General features: G+C 37.1%; 1 long non-coding RNA gene across 2 annotated transcripts in view; it reads right to left on the reverse strand.

Moving 5' to 3' along the window:
• The window catches only part of LOC136405383 (uncharacterized), a 71,090-nt gene extending 61,582 nt beyond the window's left edge, over positions 1-9,508 (reverse strand). For both annotated transcript variants that reach the window (XR_010751508.1, XR_010751509.1), the window contains exons 1-2: positions 9,388-9,508; positions 7,837-8,047 (exon numbers count right to left, since the gene is read on the reverse strand). This is a non-coding gene — a long non-coding RNA (uncharacterized lncRNA). The remainder of the gene's footprint in view (positions 1-7,836; positions 8,048-9,387) is intronic.
• Positions 9,509-22,947: the final 13,439 nt, after the last annotated feature.

Here is a 22,947-nt window from a genome sequence, read left to right on the forward strand (position 1 = left end):
AATCAACCAACATTAGAATTTTAACAATTCATGTAAAAGATTAAGTTGGAAATTCCAAGTTTCAGCGAGTCACATTTGATTATGAATTGTGGTTTATTTACACTACAGTTGGACTGTCTAATTTTGCTCTTTAACTTTTAAGATAGGTACAGGAAAAACTTTTGTAGATTACTAAATGTAACAATTCCATCTTCTGTTTCTTTTTCTGAGGTAAAAGTCAAATATGTGGGAGAGTATGCACAATCCAATCAAATCTCTCACGTACTTTTAAAAGTCTATGACCTCACTCAAAAATATAATTTTCTATATTTTTTGGCTAAATTATAGACTCAGCTCTTTCTATTAAATTCCAGGTTGCACTCTTCTAAGCCATGTTTGTCTGTCCACACTTCTGACTACCTCTGCCTTCCAAAAACAAACAAACATGGAAGATATAGCATCATTTAGAGCTGGGAATTGAGGTTTAGGTCAGAATCAGTTGAGAAATCTTAGCAAGGATACGTTTGGATCTTTCCATTGGATATTAAATTAATTGTTTTCATTATCCCATGATATTTTGAGTAAAAGCAGTAATAAAAGGTACTGTTATGTCTTTACCATGGTCCAGACAAAACGTTCAACAGTTAACATGCTCTCTCTTTTAATTCTTATAAAACCTCTAAGGGATAAATATATCTTAAAGCAGCTTATCCAAACTACACTATTATCAAGTTAAACCAGAATGCTGAATATCTGACTCCAGTATTAAGACCCTTAGCTACATATAATAGTTCTTATATGCTCAGTTCCCTTGTATTAATTCTTTCACCACTTTTCAAATATTGTCTATTAGTTGCAATCCGTTGCTAAGCATTGCTCTAGCATTACACCATTTAGCCTAGAAATAATTTTCTCTGCCTAGAAAGAAATTTTTGAGGCTCTGCCTTAAGACGTCAAGGATTCTGAGATAAAAGGAAGAGGTAATGAATTAGTCATGGTCTTCTAAAATCTTTAAGCTGAGGCTTTCTTGAAAGGATCTTACATCATTTATAATCTATTGTTTTTCTCTGTGTTTCACATAGGAGAGGATAAAGAGGTAAGAAATGGTTCTGAAACCATTTTTGCAAGTATTCAAGTAAAGCCAGAAAGTCAGTAATTGCTAAATAACCAATTCATAAAAGAGGGAAAAGGTAAGATTAGAGGTTTTTCTCAGTCAAACATGCTAGGCCATGTACTACTTGAAGTGTTCAGTATCAACAGGATGATTCATTTACCACTTCTATTGAAACTAAGCTGGAAGAAAAATGTCCAGACACATTTAACAGCCTTTTTGCCTTTTTCAAATACGTGAGACTTGCTTTTCTCTCTTCTAGCCAAATGGACAGCTGGTTAAATTGACCATCTACACTTTGGATTATTACTGTGGATTTTTGTTGCAGTATCTTTTTGCTGTTTGATTCATTTTCCATGAGTGCAGAGTCAGGAAAGATATGAATTTGGGGCCACCTTGTGACAGAATTAGAAAATTCTTGAAGATAAAACCATGGATTAGAGTTTTTGGTTTCTATTCCTAAATTATTACTTTTCAATAAATATCTGTTGCAAAAGTGTAGTATGGTAACAGATGATTTTTACTAATGAAAACATAGTTACCAGTATCATAAGATAGTCACTTACACATATTGACTGGTTTCTTTGTGCCAGCCACTGTCATAAATCATCCAGATTGTATATTTAGCACTTGCAATGATCCTATGAAGTACATGACATCATATTTCCATTTTACAGATAAGGCGACTGAGGTTTAGAGAGAATAAAAATTTGTCTAAGTTCATGCTGAGAGCAAGTGAGATCCTCAAAAGCCTCAAAATATCCTGGTTAAAAATGTGAAAAAGTTGTTCTACATGAAATTGTAAAATTACAGGAAAATGTTAAGAACTGAATCAACATGATTTCCCTTTAATAATATTTTTAAGAGTCAAATTGCATCTTAATAGCATATGCTGTTCTTATAAAAGCACAAAACACAGAAAATAAATATAAAAACCTGAAAGCCATAAGAATGGATAACATTATAAATAAATTCAATAGTATAGACATTAAAAAGCTTAACTATATTACATTCTTCATACTTAATACTCCTGTGATTTATTCTTGACCTTTAATTATGTCATGTTAAAAGAGGATTTGTGTGTGAGTATGTAGCATATGTAAAACCAAAAGAGCAGATATTTTTTTAGCTAAAATGAAGGCTGAATACTCTTGGATTCTATTTTCGGTGTGCTGAAGCTGTCATTAAATCTTGCGACTCATATTATTCCCTCAGAAATCTCAGACTATGTCTTTGAAAGTGCAGTCATTATTTTCCCCTTATGTAGCCATTGTATTTTCTATCTCAAGAAATGGTAGCAGAATGGTGTTCCACTGTCCAAACCCCCCTCCTTCAACTAAGAGCTTGCTGGAGCTGCCTTGACCCTTCCTGTGTTAGCCTGCATCCAGTGGCTTAGTCCACTCGTCCTCTGACGGACACTTGGGCTGTTTCCAGATCTTCGCTATTGTGAACAATGCTGCTATAAACATGGGGGTGCAGTTCTCCTTCTGGAACCGTTCTTTGGTGTCCTTGGGGTATATTCCTAAAAGTGGGATGGCTGGGTCAAAAGGCAGTTCGATTTTCAATTTTTTGAGGAATCTCCATACTGTTTTCCATAGAGGCTGCACCAGTCTGCATTCCCACCAGCAGTGCAGGAGGGTTCCCTTTTCTCCACATCCTCGCCAGCACTTATTCTGTGTTGTTTTGTTGATGAGCGCCATTCTGACTGGTGTGAGGTGATATTTCATTGTGGTTTTAATTTGCATTTCAGTCTAGTGATTAGTGATGTTGAGCATTTTTTCATATGTCTATTGGCCATTGGTATGTCCTCTTTGGAGAAGTGTCTATTCATTTCTTTTGCCCATTTTTTGATTGGATTGTTTGTCTTCCTGGTGTTGAGATTTACAAGTTCTTTATGAATTTTGGTTATTAACCCCTTATCAGACGTACTGTCAAATATGTTCTCCCATTGTGTAGTTTGTCTTTTTATTCTGTTCTTATTGTCTTTGGCTGTGCAAAAGCTTTTTAGTTTGATACAGTCCCATTTGTTTATCCTGTCTTTTATTTCCCTTGCCCGTGGAGATAAATCAGCAAATATATCGCTGCGATAGATGTCGGAGAGCTTACTGCCTATGTTTTCTTCTAAGATGCTTATGGTTTCACGTCTTACATTTAAGTCTTTTATCCATTTTGAATTTATTTTTGTGAGTGGTGTAAGTTGGTGATCTAGTTTCATTTTTTTGCACGTTGCTGTCCAGTTTTGCCAACACCATTTGTTGAAGAGGCTGTCTTTACTCCATTGTATTTCCTTACCTCCTTTGTCAAATATCAGTTGTCCATAGAGCTGTGGGTTTACTTCTGGGTTCTCCATTCTGTTCCATTGATCTATGTGCCTGTTTTTATGCCAGTACCAGGCTGTTTTGAGTACAATGGCCTTGTAGTATAGCTTGATATCAGAAAGTGTGATACCTCCCCCTTTGTTCTTCTTTTTTAAGATTGCTGAGGCTATTCGTGTTCTCTTTTGGTTCCATATACATTTTTGGAATATGTGATCTATATCTTTAAAGTATGCCATTGGTATTTTAATTGGTATTGCATTGAATTTATAAATTACTTTGGATAATATAGACATTTTAATGATGTTTATTCTTCCTAACCATGAGCATGGTATATGCTTCCACTTGTTTGTATCTTCCTTGATTTCTTTTATCAATGTTTTATCATTTTCCGAGTACAAATCTTTAGTCTCCTTCGTTAAATGTACTCCTAAGTACTTTATTTTTTTGGTTGAAATAGTGAAGGGGATTGTTTCCTTAATTTCTCTTTCTGACTGTTCATTGTTGGTGTATAAAAATGCCTCTGATTTTTGAGTATTAATTTTATATCCTGCCACCTTGCTAAATTCATTTATCAGGTCCAGTTGTTTTTTGACTGAGACTTTAGGGTTTTCTATATACAATATCATATCATCTGTAAATAATGATAGTTTACTTCTTCTTTTCCAACTTGAATGCCTTTTATTTCTTCTTCTTGTCTGATTGCTGTGGCTAGGACTTCCAGGACTATGATGAATAAGAGTGGTGAAAGGGGGCACCCCTGCCTTGTTCCTGATCTTAAGGGGATTGCTTTTCATTTTTGCCCATTGAGTATGATGTTGGCTGTGGGTTTGTCATAGATGGCTTTTATCATGTTGAGGTATGTTCCCTGTATTCCCACTTTGCTGAGAGTTTTGATCATGAATGGGTGCTGGATTTTATCAAATGCTTTTTCTGCATCTATTGAAATGATCATGTGGTTTTTCTCCTTCCTTTTGTTTATGTGATGAATCACATTGATAGATTTGCGAATATTGTACCAGCCTTGCCTCCCCAGAATAAATCCCACTTGATCATGGTGTATGATTTTTTCCATATATTGTTAGATCTGGTTTGCTAATATTTTGTTGAGGATTTTAGCATCTATATTCATCAGGAATATTGGCCTATAATTTTCTTTCTTTGTGTTGTCTTTGCCTGGTTTTGGAATCAGAATTATGCTTGCCTCATAAAAGGAGTTGGAAGTCTTCCTTCCTCTTGAATTTTTTGAAATAGCTTGAGAAGGATAGGAGTTAGTTCTTCTTTGAATAGTTGGTAGAATTCACTTGTGAAGCCATCTGGCCCAGGACTTTTCTTTGTTGGGAATTTTTTGATAACTGTTTTGATCTCATTTGGTGTAATCAGTCTGTTTATGTTTTCTGATTCTTCCAGATTGATTTTTGGAAGATTGTATGTTTCAAGGAATTTGTCCATTTCATCTAGGTTGTCTAGTTTTTTGGCATACAGTTCTTCATAGTATTTTCTTATAATCCTTTGTATTTCTGTTGTGTCAGTTGTTATTTCTCCCCTCTCATTTCTAATTTTATTTATTTGAGTCCTCTCTCTCTTTTTCTTGGTGAATCTAGTTAAAGGTTCATCAATCTTGTTTACCTTTTCAAAAAACCAGCTCCTAGTTTCATTGATCCTTTGTATTGTTTCTTTACTCTCTATGTCATTTATTTCTGCTCTGATCTTTATTATTTCCTTCCTTCTACTACATTTAGGCTTTACTTGCTGTTCTTTTTCTAGTTCTTTTAGATGCAGGGTTAAGTTGTTTATTTGAGCTTTTTCTAGCTTCTTAAAGTGTGCCTGTAGTGCTATGAACTTCCTTCTCAGTACTGCTTTTGCTGTGTTCCATAAATTTTGAGTTGTTGTATGCTCATTATCATTTGTTTCTAGGAATTTTTTTATTTCTTCTTTGATATCATTCTTAATCCATTCGTTATTTAACAACCTGCTATTTAGTTTCCATGTGTTTGAGAATTTTTGAGTTTTTCTGTTGTGGTTGATTTCTAGTTTCATGCGATTGTAATCAGAGAAAGTGTTTGATATGATTTCAATCTTCTTAAATTTGTTGAGACCACTTTTGTGCCCTAACATGTGGTCTATCCTAGAGAATGTACTATGAGCACTTGAAAAGAATGTATATTCTGCTGCTTTAGGGTGAAAGGTTCCGTATATATCTATTAAATCGAGTTGATCTAGTGTGTCCTTTAAGTCTGCTGTTACTTTGTTAATTTTCTTTCTTGAGAATCTATCTAGTGATGTTAGTGGGGTACTAAAATCCCCTACTATTATAGTGTTGCTGTTGATCTCGCTCTTTATATCTATCAAAGTCTGCTTTATATATTTAGGTGCTCCCATATTAGGTGCGTAGACATTTATAATAGTTATAGCTTCCTGTTGGATTGCTCCCTTTATCATTATGTAGTGGCCTTCTCTTACTAGATTCTTCGTTTTAAAGTCCATTTTGTCTCATATAAGTATTGCTACTCCAGCTTTTTTTTCATTTCCATTTGCATGAAATGTTTTTCTTCATCCTTTTACCTTCAACCTATGTGCATCTTTTGTTTTAAGGTGTGTCTCTTGTAGACAGCATATGTACAGGTCCTATTTTCTTATCCATGCAGCTACCCTATGTCTTTTGATTGGATCATTTAATCCATTTACATTTAAGGTTATTATTGATATGTGGTTATTTATTGCCATTTTATTCTTTAAAGCTGTATTCCTCTTTTGCTATATTCTTTTCCCACTTTGATCCCTTAACATGCCCCTTAACATTTCCTGCAGCATTGGTTTGGTTGTAATGAATTCCTTGAGCTTTTTTTTGTCTGGGAAACTTTTTATTTCTCCTTCAATTTTAAATGATAGCCTTGCTGGATAAAGTGGTCTTGGATGTAGGTTCTTGTTCTGCATTACTTTAAATATTTCTTGCCATTCCCTTCTGGCTTCAAGTGTTTCTGTTGAGAAATGTGATGTCATCCTTATGGGGGCTCCTTTGTAGGTGATAGCCTTTTTTGCTCTCACAGCTTTAATATTTTCTCTTTATCACTTAGCTTTAGTATTTTAATTATGATGTGTCTTGGTGTAGGTTTCTTTGGGTTTCTTTTTAGTGGAGTTCTCTGTGCTTCTTGAATTTGTGAGAGTTTCTCCTGCATTAATTTAGGGAAGTTTTCAGCTATGATATGATTGAACAAAGTCTCTATCCCTTGTTCTTTCTCTTCTTCTTCAGGAACCCCTATGATGCGGATGTTATTTCTCTTTATGTTGTCACAGAGCTCTCTAAGAGTTTCCTCAGACTTTTTGAGTCTCTTTTATTTCTTCTTCTCTGCTTTCATGCCTTCATTCCAGTTGTCCTCCAACTCTCTGATTCTATCCTCAGCTCTATCCATCCTGTTTTTAATTCCTTCCATTGTGGTCTTCATTTCTGATATTGTATTTGTCATCTCTGACTGATTCTTTTTTAATACTTCAATATCCTTTTTTATACTTGCTATTTCTTTATTTAGGTGTTTGTGATGACCATCCATTGTTGTTCTAAGATCCCTAAGCATCCTTACAATCATTATTTTAGACTCTGCATCTGGAAATTTGATTATTTCCCTATCACTCAGTTCATCTTCTGAAGGTCTCTCTTGTGGTTTCATTTGGATTACACTTCTTTGTCTTCTCATTGTGTCTGGGTGTTTTCTTTGTAAAGCTGGTTGAGTCTAGGCTTGGTGTTGTCTGCCTCCAGTTTTTACTTGTGTTGTTTCTAGGTCTTCTTGGGTTGGCATCAGCTATGATTTGTAATCCACTTTAGGACTTGGGCTGCTTTGAAGTCTTGATTTGTTTGTTTTCTTAACAGGTGATTGTCTTGTTTGCTGATCTCAGCAGGGGGCTTATTTGAAACTGTATCCAGAAATGTGGTGGGTGTGACCTGAGGCTCTGAAGTCCTCTTCTGCCAGTTAATCTCACTGGGGGCAGGTTGCTTTCTCAGCTTCAGTAGGGGGAGGTGTATCTCAGATCTCCATGGAGACATGAGTTACTGCCCCTCCTCCCCACTTCTTGTTTTCAGCTGTGTCTTGTTGCACTGATTGGAGCTGGAGAGATGTCTGTATCTCTGTGGCCTGGAAGTACTTTGTATTTTGCTTTGTGGAAGGATCAGCCCCTCCCCCAGTTATGGCCGCCTCCAGCACCAAATGAGTCAGCTTTTTATGTCATCACCTATATTCCTCTTCCCCTCACCATCTGTCTCTCTCTCTCCTTTCTTTTTGGAAGACAAGCGGGCCCTTTCAACACACCTCGTTCCCTGGTCGCCAGGCAAGTGGCTGTGAACAGTATTTACTGCTCTTTTCCTTGGAGTGAGAGCCCAGCCTCACCCCCCCCCACTTTGTTCCTGTAAGCAGGGGAGATTCAGGCGCTCCTTACCAGGTTTGTTGTGGCTTCTTCTTTGCTCCTTGGTTTTTGAAAGCTGTTCTTGTAGTCCAGATTTGGTTTTTCACGCTGATTGTTCATGAGTTAGTTTATAATCCAGTTCAGTGGTGTGAGCTGGGAGTCTGTGCGTCTGCCTACTCCACTGCCATCTTCAGGTCTCCTTTGCATCCAGTGACTTAGTGAGAATACAAAGTGCACCATTCAGCTGTAGGCAGGACAACAATATTTGTTGTAGGGCTTGTCTTGCTGGATTAAGTCTAAGGTAGGGCTTGCATAAGGAATTCGACTCTTGTTACTTGTGACCAATTCTGCTTCTTCCCACTTCTTTTCATAGGTTTTGATTCTTAATAAATGTCTTGAACTCCAAAAATAATCCTAGAATCTGCTTCCTATTTTTTTTCATTGTGGCGAAAAGCACATGAACTAAAATTTACCTCCTCAACCATGTTGAAAAATATAGTACAGTAGTGTTAACTAGATGCATATATGTCGTACAACAGATCTCTCAAATTTCTCACCAGAATCTGCTTTCTGAAAGCCAGTCTGTGGCAACACATTTGTTTTAAAGTGGCCCTCCCTTACACAGTAATACCATAACCAAGCTTGCGATATGAAATTTTGTTGATACAGATGACAGAAAACACGTAGTACAAAGTATTTGCAATGAACAACCCCCCCCCCCTTTTCATAGGACCTGTGAATATTTACTAATCAACTTGAATATTTGGGTTTTTCTTTTTCTAGCCCTTATATAAAGTAGATAGGGATTAAAAGGCTTTTTCCTAAGAAGTTTGAAGCAGACCACTAATGGTACCTTTTACTAGGGAGACACTCAGAGCAAGGTGGTAGGTCTCTAACAAAGGGCTTGACTTACAGCTTTCCCAAAGTCCTGAACATCAGCTTTTGAGTTTTCGAGTTAATTACATTTACTCAAAATTGATATCCTTTCAAAACACCTCTGTCTGCAACATGGGGAAGTCAGACCTATTGTGGCAATTTAAAGATGGCTGAGAATATTTTGCTACTCCTTCCATTGAAAGGGGGAATCTAATTCTCCTCTTCAATTTGAGTTGATATTAGTGACTCGATTAACAAATGGGGTGTGGCACCAATGATGTGGTGTGACTTTTAAGATAAGTCAGCTAGACCTGCAGCTTCACCTTGATCTCTAGGACTACTGTCCCTAGGGTCTGAGCAGACCCGTGTTTTCCTGTGGCCCATAATCCCCAGAGGCTTTAAAATCCCTAAAAGCAATTAGTAACACAAAAAAGTAAGAAAGAATAAAAGAATATTTGTTGTGCTCTTGTTTGAGAAATGAACAATCTTTATTAAGTTTTCTGTTTTGCTCCACATTTTCAGTAATTAAGAAAAATTGCCACTGCTGCTCTTTTTTCTATCATTGAAAAGCCAAGTGCATGAAAGAACCGTTTTAAATAGTTGCAAGAAAATGGTTAATGCAATTCCATCAGATAAGTTGATTTTTCTGAGTCTTTCTTACTAATTTCATTATAAATGAAGAGTTTTAATTGAGAAAAATCAACTCACCTTTTCCAAATTCTCTGTACAGGCTTCTGCACCATTTTCCCTGCCAATTTTAGCAGAGGTCTCTTTGCGAATGAGCTTCACACTGAAAAAAGAAAGGTATGAGTTATTTATCTGGTTTGGATATTCCTTTGTCATTGAAATCATTGTCTTTTGGGTTCAGGAGTGCAATGATCCCAACCCAACCGGTTTTTGCACAATTTCCTGGAAGCCATGGGCTCCCCATGGTCAAAGGCCACTAAACCCAGGTGTCACAATGAGAGAAATTCCTAGGTTACCTGGGTCAGATTGCTGGGGTTAGCCAACACGCATCTAGAGTTGTTTCAATCACACTAATTCCCAATGCAGATTTAGTTCTTCTTTCAGAAACTCTCTCTTGCTTCTCTGCCAGCTTCCAGACCTTTGGAATTTACTTTTGGCCAAAACTAAACTGACATCTGTACCATGTTAAGTTTTATAAAGACAAGGGTCTTTCTTGCCATTTTGTTTACCACTGAGCACCCCAGCACCTAGGCATTCTATACACTTGGCAGAAGCCAAATTGTAAGCACTTCTGAAAGTATCGACATGCTTTCTCAGTAGTAACAGTGTGGTCTATTCGGAATCATTTTTAATGCTTTGATATATACATTGGGGATGGAAAGGAGTAGAGCTGGTGCTCTGTCATGAAAGCCTTGCACAAGAGAAGCAGCGAAACAGTAAGGGAAAAGGACTCCTTTCATCGAAAGGCACAACTCTGCTAGGTCCTCTTTACACTCAAATATGATGATTGTGAGAACCGTGGACAATGTGTTAATTTTAAGAAACAGGTTGTCAGAAAAAAAATAATTTTTGGTCATCCTTGGACATTAATATTTTTTCTCTTACAATGATTCTTACTGATTATTTGAATAACATTCAATTAGAAGACTAATATTTATAGTTTTTAGTTTTTAAAATTAATATTGCACCTCCATGTGGCACTGTTTCTTCTATTTGATTTTGCAGAAACCTCTATGGTACCACAATACTCTCTCTTTTTTTTTTCTTCTTTTTTTGTATTTTTCTGAAGTTGGAAACGGGGAGGCAGTCAGACAGACTCCCGCATGCGCCCTACCGGGATCCACCCGGCACACCCACCAGGGGGCGATGCCATTGCTCTGCTGCAACCAGAGCCACTCTAGCACCCGAGGCAGAGGCCATGGAGCCATCCTCAGTGCCCAGGCCAACTTTGCTCCAATGGAGCTTTGGCTGAGGGAGGGGAAGAGAGAGAGAGGAAGGAGAGGGGGAGGGGTGGAGAAGTAGATTGGCGCTTCTCCTGTGTGCCCTGGTCGGGAATCGAACCCGGGACTCCTGCACGCCAGGCTGACACTTCACCACTGAGCCAACCGGCCAGGGCACCACAATACTCTTACAGGAGTCAAGCTATGATCTCATCAACAAAATTTACATTTAGAAAGAATTAATGGAAACATAAATATTTCACAAGTAGGTCTTATTTTTTTTTAAAAAAATTAATGCTCACAGAAGAGAAATAAGCAAGTACAGAAACCAAGTGCTAAAAAACACAGTATTTTTTGTCATAAGGCAGGATAGCATCTAGGAGAGTCTAGGATCCATCACGGGATCCTCAGAACAGACAGAAAATGATTGTCAACAGAATGCTGAGTAAAAATATATGGGTTATGTGAATTTACAATATTTGTCAGCTGTGACTTCCAATGGAATATAATATAAATGGATATAAGTATATAGAGTTATACATACATTTATAAAATTTAGCTAATATTTGCACATGTAAATATACATGTTATAGGACAAGATCTGATTTTTAACAACCAAATGTCTACATCAGGGGTCCCCAAACTATGGCCCGTGGGCAGCATGTGGCCCCCTGAGGCCATTTATCCTGCCCCCACCACACTTCCGGAAGGGGCACCTCTTTCATTGGTGGTCAGTGAGAGGAGCCCATTGACCATCTCATTAGCCAAAAGCAGGCCCATAGATTCCATTGAAATACTGGTCAGTTTGTTGATGTAAATTTACTTGTTCTTTATTTTAAATATTGTATTTGTTCCCATTTTGTTTTTTTACTTTAAAATAAGATATGTGCAGTGTGCATAAGGATTTGTTCATAGTTTTTTTTTTTATAGTTCAGCCCTCCAAGGGTCTGAGGGACAGTGAACTGGCCCCCTGTGTAAAAAGTTTGGGAACCCCTACATCAATTCAAATTGGCCTACATCAATTCAAATACTATAATTTTCTCAGAGGTATTGAGAAAATTAATTAATTAATTAAGTAATTAAAATTAATTAAGTAATTAAAAATCTTACTCTAATCAGAGCTGACATGTATAGGCCCAGTAGGCACAGTAATTTTAGAATAAATTCTTTTATAAGTCCATGAAAATGTTTTAACTTCTTTTAAAATAAAAATAAATGGGGAGCCAGAGAGTGAAAAAAACTGTTCTCTTGCACACAGAAAAAGATAAAATTGGCCCCACAGAAGTCAAAGGGTCCAGGGCCCATGAAAGTCAGTGTGTAGCCCTGTCATTGTGAGATAATTCAAACAGAGATTTCATTTTGTTTGAATACAAAGCATTCTGGATAGCCTTGTTTTCTGACGACCATGGTTAGAAAACCTGTTCATCAGAAGGCCGTGCCTACTTCGCGATGGCTACAGAAAGCATAAAAGAGCCAAGAGAGCAAAGGGGCGATGGGCAGCCTGAAACTCATGTTGACTTTGGAAGCTTTCTTCCCAGTTTCTTCCAGCCTCTAGGCACTGGTATGCTTAGCTATCCTCAGGGACTTTTGTTGGCTGGAGTGCTCCTGAGGCTTTTTCTCTTGTTGCAACACAAAATGTTTGTGGCTTTCATCCTTGTTACTGGCAATTACACAAAGTCAGATATGCTACACTGCACTTTGAAACTAACACTGGGAGAAACAAACAGCCCTAGGTCTCTTAACAGATGTTCAGCACGCTCACAACTTAACCTAATTTAGTATGATTACTATTTTGTTCAATGTACTTGTCTTATTCTGTGCAAGATGCTATAACAAAAATACCATAGACTGGGTGGCTTAGGTAGCAAATTCCTATTTCTCACAGTCCTGGAGGCTGGAAGTCCAAGATCAAGGTGCCAGCAGATTCATTGTCTGGTGAGGGCCCATTTCTTGGTTATGGTTGACCTTCTCATTGTGTTCTCACATGGCAGACAGGGTGAGAGAACTCTCCAGGGTCTCTTCTGTAAGAGTACCAATCCCACCTGTGAGACTTCTACCCATATGACTTAATCATCCCCCAAGTCTCCACTTTCAAATGCCATTACAATGGGGATTAGGTTTTAACATAGGAATTTTGGAAGGACACAAGCAATTATATGAGTGTATATCCTTAATTTTTATAATATTTTATATAACTTCAAATAAATAAAAATTTGCAAAAAGAGTAAAATGATTTCTTGAATACTCTTCACTCAGATTTCTATAATTTCCTAAGAACAAGGTAATTCTGTTATATAACCAGATTTACAGTGATTAAAAATAGAAAAATAATGATGATACAATATTATTATTTAATTTATGGCAATTTTCCCAATGATATTTTTTACATAGATAGATAGTTGGATAGATAGGTAGATGATGGATGGATGGAGACAGAAAGAGAGAGAGAGAGAGAGGAGTGAGAGAGAGAGAGAAAGAGAGCAGAGAAACTATTCCAGGATCCAAACCTAAGATCACGTATTTTCTTTAGTTGTCATGTATCTTCAGTCTCCTTTATTCTGGAACAGAATTTCTCCAGTTTGAATTAGCCTGATGTTTCTTTATGATTAGATTCATTTGGGGTAGCAATATCTCGGGGTGATGCTATAACTTCTCAATGCATCATTGTAAGAATATATCCCTAGTTCCATATGCACAAATAATAGTTAAAAGAATTCTGTGCTTCAGCAAATAAAACATTAAGGCATCAATTTACACTTTAGGGGGAAATAAAATTGCTGAATGAAACTCCCTTGCTCTGTTCCCACTGCTTTTCATCTTGTTCTGTAGGAATAGTTTCAGTGTATAATGGGCACTGTCCAAGAGTCCTTGCAGTAGTTGTAAATTAATAAACACTTTATTTTCATCTATCACCTTTCCTCTTTCCCAGAGCTCAATGCAACAGTAGGCATCTGTTCATGGAAGGCATATGTATGTGTGTGTGTTTGGGGCAGGACAGATGAAATCTATATTAGAGCTCACTAGTGAAACAAGGCAAATGGTATTAAGTATTTGGTTCTTCATGTTTGTACTTTTGCATTTTTTTCTCAACTTAATCTTTGGTTCATTAATTTAATAATGTCATTTGGTCCTGGCCAGTTACCTCAATCAGTTAGAGCATTGTCTCTAAACACCAAGGTCATGGGTTGACCCCTGGTCAGGGCACATATGATTAAGCGACCAATGAATAAATGCACAACTAAATGGAACAAAAAAATGTCCCCCACCTGTTTTTTTTTCTCTCTCTCTCCCTTCTCTCTGTCTCTCTACAATCAATAAAAAAAAATGTCATTTAAGAAAATCCATGTTCTTCATTATTTAGTAAATATTTTTCAGCATGTTATGTGCCAGCCATTGTGGTAGGTGCTGTGAATAAGATAGAATTTCTTGCTTTATAGATCCTGAAATCTAGAGTACAGACAGGTAAGTAAAACGCAGTGCATACAGTGTTATAGATATGTGTAGAGGCCATGGGAGCACATGAACAATATTGTTCAAGCATCTCGGGAAAGTTGATTTATGAACTGAGCTCTAGGTTTGAGCATAGAGTTCTTAAGGCACAGGTGGCACAGAGGAAAAGTGGCACTACTAGGGACAGCACAGACACCGAGCCTGCACATCGAGACAGCTCAAATAAGAGAAGCTACTGCATGGGATTTCAAGCTACTTTCTGATTCTTTCTGGGGGAAAAAAAATGACCCCAAAATTTGAACCTTTGAAATCTCAGTGAAGTTGTTGGTATTACTCCTAGGTCCATTGGTAAATATATTTTATTGCCCATTTCTTAATACATCATTGTCAATAGTATTATTATAGTTTATTTTCCAAGGACTCAGAATAAAATAAGCAGTTGACAAGGTAGTTAGTGACTGGGTATTTACCCCATTGAGATTCTCAACATATACCAACAGGTCATCAGGTGGTCTGAGTCAGAGAAGCAGAGCCTGGGGATGGACAGGAACTGGGCAGAGCTGGGCAGCCAGCCATGGCTCTGACTTCAGCAGGGCAGCCTCTTTGCAAGACATCAGACGCAAAGGCTGCTGCTTCCTACAGCACATGTACCCCTTCTAGACATCTCAGCAGTTACAGCTGAGCCAATGGGTAGTCAAGAGAACACAGTTTAATTACTCTCTTACCATGGCTTCCATCTTATATTTACTGCCCCTTCCTGCTGTATATCTGATGGATGCCATAGCCTAAAATGCTTGCTATATAGAAACTTCTAGAACAGGTTAAGTTAAAGAGGCCTCCATAGAAGCCATAACTCTCTCTCTCTCTCTCTCTTTGTATTTTTCTGAAGTGAGAAGTAGGGAGGCAGTCAGACTCCCACATGTGCCAGACAGGGATCCACCCGACATGCCCACCAGGGGGTGATGCTCTGCCTATCTGCGGCGTTGCTCCATTGCAACCAGAGCCATTCTAGCACCTGATGCAGAGGACAAGGAGCCATCCTCAATGCCAGGGCCAACTTTGCTCCAATGGAGCCTTGGTTGTGGGAAGAGAAGAGAGAGATAGAGAGAAAAGAGAGGGGGAGGGGTGGAGAAGCAGATGGGTGATTCTCCTGTGTGCCCTGGCTGGGAATCGAACCCGGGACTTCCACATGCTGGGTCAACCCTCTACCGCTGAGCTAGCTGGCCAGGGCAACTCTCTCTTTCTTTATGGAATCATTCCCACTTCCCATACACCATTGTATATCTTTTCAACAGCTCTGAAATTTGTTTTTTATTCCTTTCTTCTTCCTTTTCCCCCTCCCTTCCTCCAACCTTCTTTACTTCTTAAGATTTGTCATAGTTCTGTATTAAAAATAGGATTTATTTTAAGTATAGAAAGGTATAATAAAGAAAATAAAAATTGTCTGTAATGTCACTATCCAGAGATTATGACTGTTAAAGTTTTAATGTATTTCATTTCAATCTTGTGTGTTGGGTGTATGCTACAATATTGCCCTGGTTATTTCACCTTCTATTGCATTGTTAAAATTTCTTTTTATCATTTTTTATTTTCCATTACAGTTGACATACATTGTTATATTAGTCTCAGGTGTACACCACAATGATTAGACATTCCAGTGGATATCCCAATAAATCTAGTACCCATCTGACAACGGTGTCACATAGTTATTAGAATATTAATGACTACATTCCTTATGCTGTACTTTACATTCCCATGACTATTAAACTGATTTGTACTTCTTAATCCCTTCAGCAGTTTCTCCCTTCCCCCAACCCCCCTCTTATCTGGCAACAATCAAACGTTCTCTGTATCTATGAGTCTATTTCTGTTCTGCTTGTTCGTTTATTTTATTTATCTATGAGTCTGTTTCTGTTCTGCTTGTTCTTTAATTTCTTAACATCAGTCAATACTTCTGCTTCATGATTGTTCTGGAAGTATTTTTAGTTCTCTTTCTACTTGCTTCTGCAAAGTATTCCAATGAGAAACTTTGCTTAGTCTTTTTAAAAAACTTCTTAGTGAATTCCTTCTCTCTTCCTTGCCCATCTGCAACTAGACTGAGTCCCCCTGTCTCTGACCAGATTACCACTGAAATCTCCTCAGTGGTCTAACCTCAAGCTTTTCCCTGTTCAGTCACTTCTACCAAGTGAACTTTCTAAACTAGAAATCTGGCCATGCCATTTCCTGGCTTTAATCTTCAATATCTAGTCCCATGCCATCGGCTGTAGGATACAGTTTACATTCTTGCCCTGATAAAAGTTTTCTCCTTCTGGCCCCTCCAGCTCTTTCCTACCTCCTGCCCTTAGCTTCCTTCTCTTAAATTCTTGTATCTCCGAGTCTGCTTATACTGTTCTCTCTGTTTGAAATACCTTTCCTCTTTCTTTGCATGACAAAACCTAAACATATTTTAAAATTCAATCCAGGAGGCATAGCTCTTTGGGCACTTGGTAAAAGCTTATTCTTTTAACTCCCACCTCACCATATAGACTCAGATCTCAAAGTCCTCTCTCTTCTGCCTGTGAGACTTCCTATAGCCCAGTGTACTTTTCCTAAGTAATTTCTTAGTTTATTTCCCCTTAAAAAAAAGGGAGCTGAATTTGAATCCCAAGCACCTATTTCTGTTCTGCTTGTTTGTTTATTTTATTTATCACGCAGAGTGAACGATCAAGAAAAATGCACTGAAAAGAGGAAGGCTTTCGTGGTTACTTTGGCTCCACAGCCCGGTATCGCTGTGTCACCGGCTGGCTTCCTCCTGTTGATCCATTCTAATGTCAGCATGCCTGAAATGTGACTCACTAACTCCTGGACAGTATCATTTGTTGGCATGGTTATGAAGTCTGTCCACTTGCGGAATTTCCCAAGGATTTCAGAATCTCCCTTTAAAATCCCTTTCTCCAATCATTTCTATGAAAGGTGATTCAAAAAAAGGGGGGGGGGGGGTAATAGGGCATTGTTACCTTGAGGATAAATCATCTATTAAAAAAAATTGACCCTGACTTGTGGTGGCACAGTGGATAAAGCGTTGACCTGGATTGCTGAGGTCACTAGTTCAAAACCCTGGGTTTGCCTGGTCAAGGCACATATGGGAGTTGATGCTTCCTGCTCCTCCCCCCTTCTCTCTCTCTCTTTCTTTCTCTCTCTCTCTCTCCTCTCTAAAATGAATAAATAAAATTTTTTTTTAAAAAAAGAAGCAATATGGAAGTATCTTAAATAATAGTAAAAAAAATTGAGCATCACATTAACTTTGCTCTTAGTAGTTACAAAAGAAGAAACCAAATGACAGTTATTTTACAAATTTGATTAATTAAAATTGAATGTGTGAATTTTAATGTAACAGATTTGGGTGGAGAGCCAGAAACACAGAAAGAAATGCCCATGACTAGAGCAGAATACCACTTTAGTGCCAAAGGAAAGAAAAGAAAAAGAAAAAGAAAACCCAGATTTGTAGCATTTGCTAATTTCCTTTGAACCTATCTTAGGGGAGCTTTTCATAAAATCATTCCAGTGACCCAGATCTGATTCACCATTTTGACTGTACAGCAGAATCCTCTTATATTTGTCACTGTTGCCAGTTAATAGAGTCACAGCTATTAACTCAAAGGATGAACATTTTTACAGGCTTTAAGCAATGATGCCACTCAGATAGATAAGAACTTCACAGCTATAGACGGATGTATCATGAAGCTAATTAGCTTAAACTTCAGGACCTTTCACTAGTTCAGTCCTTTTTCAAGGCTTTAGGAAGGGTACTAGGAAAGGTCGTATTTTTATAAAATATGTTGAAATCATATATTTTTACCAAATTGGCAGGACTCCTTATTTTCTTTACTCTCACTTTCCAGCTTTATAGATATTTCTCCTTTTGTTGGATGACATTGATGTAGTTGTTTTGTTGTTGTTGTTGTTGTCGTCAATTTATTATGATGTCATTGGTTAATAAAATTATATAGGTTTCAGGGTTATAATTCCATAGTACATCATCTGTAGAAGTCATCGTTTTTGAGGTCTGGCTAAGGGGAAGTTGAGTTGAAATATCTAAATTTAGTTCAGGTTTAGGAATATATGTTTTACTCATTTGCAGTCATATTATGAGTGGTTCTGCTTTAACTAATCATCCTGCTGTGAGACTGACTCCTAGAAATATCCTTTTGCTTACTGTGCCTGCTCACCCGGCTTTCTGATGAGGACATCAGAATGGGTCTCTAGGTACGCAACACCAAAATGATGAAGGTATGGGAGAAGCAAGGTTGAAATACACAAAGCCAGTATTGAGTCCGGGGAAAATTTTTCTAATCATTCAGATGAAACATTACAAGCAGAGAATTCAGTTCATGTCAACCCTTAGACAAAACAAATTTTTTCATTTCAGGAATATACTTACTAATTCAGAGTATACAATTATAAATGTTTCCTGCTTTTTTTTTCTACTTGACTGGAATCATGTTACAATGTACTCTATCAGAATTCCTGTGTTTGTAGACAATGCAATTATAGTACCATGACAAATAGTAAGAACATACATATGAATCTAACTACCTATAACAAAAACAAATTTTGATCAACCTTCCTAACAGGAAAAAAATAAGCCTTTTTTTCTTTGTATGAAAGATTCTTTTTAAAATTATTATTATATGAAGAGGAAATCAAGAGTATGTAACCGGAGCATAGAATAAACATATTCTAGAGGTGTTGCAGGCAGATATTTAATAAACAAATATTATTTTTTTGAATTTTTTTGTTTGTGGTATTTTTCAGCTTTATATGTTTATAATTTCCATTTCTTTTCTTATTCAATCTAACTGTTCATTCCCCCACCACCACCTAGGTTTACATTGTAATATGTATTCTTTCTTTTACATTGGCTCCATGATTGTGTGAGCTTCTTCAGGTGCTACAAAACCTAGATCAGTTTATAATTTTCTAAGTTGCATGGCACATTGCTCTGTGCTTTCTTCAATAGGGTGGCCCTGTTCTCTCATGTGGAGTCACATGGCTTCACTCAGCATTCAGAGCAGTGCCTATATCTCTCAAAAAAGAAAAAAAAAAGAAAGAGAAAAAGAAAAGAAAAAGAAAACCCACATTTGTAGCATTTGCTAAATTCCATAGTGCAAACATTCCAACTATGACCAAATTATGCTACCAAGGATTAATAACTGGCTAAGGAATTCCTGATGATTTAACCCTGTGCTCTGTTCTAGTATTGGGAAGAGCTGGATCGACCACAGCAGTGACCATAGAAATGCTGGGGAATATTTGCTTACCAAGGATAAGCTCCTATAGAACCTTTGGGATGAGAAATTTCCAAGTACATAACACTTATTTCTGTGTGGTTTTTTTTTGTTTGTTTGTTTGTTTTTTTAAATGAAACTATGACTATGTTTCACTCTTGGGAGACAGTGGGCACATTTAGTTCATCAAGAGGATTTTTTCGTCCACTGACATGGACACTTGGGCTGTTTCCAGATCTTTGCTATTGTGAATAATGCTGCCATAAACATGGGGGTGCATTTCTCCTTTTGAAACAGTTCTATGGTGTTCTTAGGGTATATTCCTAAAAGTGGGATAGATGGATCAAAAGACAGTTCAATTTTTAATTTTTTGAGGAATCTCCCTATTGTTTTCCACAGTGGCTGCACCAGTCTGCATTCCCACCAGCAGTGCAAGAGGGTTCCCTTTTCTCCACATCCTTGCCAGCACTTATTCTGTGTTGTTTTGTTGATGAGCGCCATTCTGACTGGTGTGAGGTGATATCTCATTGTGATTTTAATTTGCATTTCTCTAATGATTAGTGATGTTGAGCATTTTTTCATATGCCTATTGGTCATCTGTATGTCCTCCTTGGAGAAGTGTCTATTCATTTCTTTAGCCCATTTTTTGATTGGATTGTTTGTCTTCCTGGTGTTGAGATTTACAAGTTCTTTATGAATTTTGGTTATTAACCCCTTATCAGACATATTGTCGAATATGTTCTCCCATTGTATTGTTTGTCTTTTTATTCTGTTCTTGTTGTCTTTAGCTGTGCAGAAGCTTTTTAGTTTGATATGGTCCCATTTGTTTATCCTGTCTTTCATTTCATTGCCCGTGGAGATAAATCAGCAAATATATTGCTGTGAGAGATGTCAGAGAGCTTACTGCCTATGTTTTCTTTTATGTACTATGGAATACTACTCAGCCATAAGAAATGATGACATTGGATCATTTACAACAACATGGATGGACCTTGATAACATTATACTGAGCGAAATAAGTAATTCAGAAAAAACTAAGAAATATATGAATCCATACATAGATGGGACATAAAAATGAGACTCAGAGACACGGACAAGAATGTGATAGTAACGGGGAGGGGGAGGAAGGACATGGGGGGAGGGGCACAAAGAAAACCAGATAGAAGGTGACTGAAGACAATTTGACTTTGGGTAAGGGGTATGCAACATAATCAAATGTCAAAATAATCTGGAGATGTTTTCTCTGAATATATGTACCCTGATTTATCAATGTCACCACATTAAAATTAATAAATTAAAATTAAAAAAAGAAATGAGACTGAGATACAAAGATATCTGTCTGCAAATGAATAGATCTGGACTCCTACATTTTATCATATGCAAAAATGTCTTTATATGCGTCATAGACAGAAATGTAAGTACAAAACAAAAGTGCTTAAAAAAATTGTCAGAGCCATGAAATTTTGAGACATTTGATTAGACAATGTTGAGCTCTTAAGCTATGATATGACACCGAAAGCATATTTACCCAAGAAAAAATAAAGAGGACTTCATTAAAATAAAATAAAAAAAGATGATTGTTTCAAGAGGGGAGTTGAAGAAAATAAACCTCAGATGCCAGGCATCTCTGTTCCCAGGTTTAGATGTTAATTTCTACTCCGTAAGTGAGCTCTAGCCACTCTCAAAAGGGAGGCCGGGGAGAGAAAGAAACAGAAAGAACATCAGTGAAACAGCCTATGTTCTCCCCTGTCCCAGGGGCCTCTCTCACTTCCAGGCCTACTTGTAGGGTCTTGACCTTGCTTTCCTTCCCGTAAAATAAACATTACTTAGCCTTAGCTTGCAGGCAAATTAGAAGAGCTGAACTCTAAAAGAAGCCAATATTGTCTATAGTCTGAGCCAAAGAAAACCAGAGAACATTTGGCACAAAGAAGATGTCTTCGAGAGATGATTTTCCATGTTATATTTACATAAATTTGTCACGGGCCTGCCATTGCAACGGAAGAAGGAAAACAGCATGACCTTGGGTCTGCAGGCATCCTGTTACCCTTTGCAGCCAAGGTTAGACTCTTGCTTCATTCCTGCTCCTCTTAGTGGACGCAAGGTTGGCAGATCTGAGGCTGTTGGCTGAGACCCTCTGATTTTTTCTCACAATATTGTGTGCTCTAAAGAATACGAATTGTGCAACACATTTTCATTTTGCTAATATTCTGATTTGTTGAGCCACGAGTCCCACAAGTTGTTCAAACCACAAAGGAGCATTTCCTGTGGCAGTGGCAGTCAGAGAAAAGCTGTGCCCAGCGGTTAAGTACCAAAACACCCTTAAAAAGGCCATGTGATTCCACAGTCTTGCTCTATGATCTGGATTCCTCTCTACTTAATACAGGGTGACATTGTTCCTATGAATTTAACATGAGTTTCAGCCATCTGCGTATATAACCCAAAACACATGGCGATCAGTTCAGAGGTCTGACCTAACTATGAATGTCTCCCAACAGGAAATGACAATTGCTGTCCTGCTGTTAATTTGTGAGAAATTTGATGCCTCTTAAGTAAAAAGCGTAAGTTGAAAAGTAAATTTCCTGCTGTTGAAATTTCTATACCTTGGAGTACTTCAGTAAAGTAAAGGAACTAACCAGTGGGTTTTATATTAACTGTGAAAGAGATTTGCTTAAAACCAGACCAAAGTCTCTGTCTTTGAACAAGTGAGTCAAGTCAGATCCTTAAATCACTAAAAACTAGGCCTAGATCCCATTGAACAACTTTTCATGGATATTTTAAAGAACCACTGAAGGCAAAATAGTAATTTTTTTCTAATAATGCCTATCGTATTGTTATAAAAATTTTATTATTGTTAAAATAACACTTTATTAATTGGCCAAGAAACTATACTTGAAAAAATGCATTGCTTCCAGTAATGTGACTTTCTCATTTGACATCTTCATCATTAAAAGTTATATCTACATCCCATTTCTCTTTCTTCTAAGAATGTCCAATTTCAAGTATTAAGTACTGTTGTATTTCAAGCACTATAATTTGAACCCTGTGTATAGACAAAAACATAATAGAAAGTAAATAATTTTTGTTTCCAAAATACAGTGAGAATACTTACCTGGGAGGGAAGATACCATGATCACAAAGTGCAGTGAGTCCTCTCTGGGGGTATCAAAATTTGAACACATTTTTATCATATTCAGTTTTCCTCCAAACTTTATCCTCTCAATCATCTGTTCTAGGGTGTCTTTCCAGAAATAGTTTTTCAAATGCATTTATAATATCTATGAACTCAAGTCCATCTCTAACAATTGTGAAGACTTGGGGGAGAGTTCAAAGGGAGGTCTCCATTCCTGACTAAATATTTGAAACTTTCTAAACAAGTTAACAAAATGTTAAATAAAAAGTTTTATCTTCTTATCTTGATAAATATATATTTATAACCTTTTAGAAATATGTAAAGCTATGGCTTGTATATGTGTCATTAAAATATCAAAGATAATTTGATTATTCCACATATCTAGGTGTTCTGGTATTGCACAGGCCATGTTTGGATGCATACAAAATAAAGCTATATATAACTTATGATGTATAGTATACTTATGATAGAAAATTCATTTTAATGACTTCATTTCAATAAAATTAATTCTTAG

The sequence above is a fragment of the Saccopteryx leptura genome, chromosome 5, assembly GCF_036850995.1.
Source record: "Saccopteryx leptura isolate mSacLep1 chromosome 5, mSacLep1_pri_phased_curated, whole genome shotgun sequence".
Classification (NCBI taxonomy): domain Eukaryota; kingdom Metazoa; phylum Chordata; class Mammalia; order Chiroptera; family Emballonuridae; genus Saccopteryx; species Saccopteryx leptura.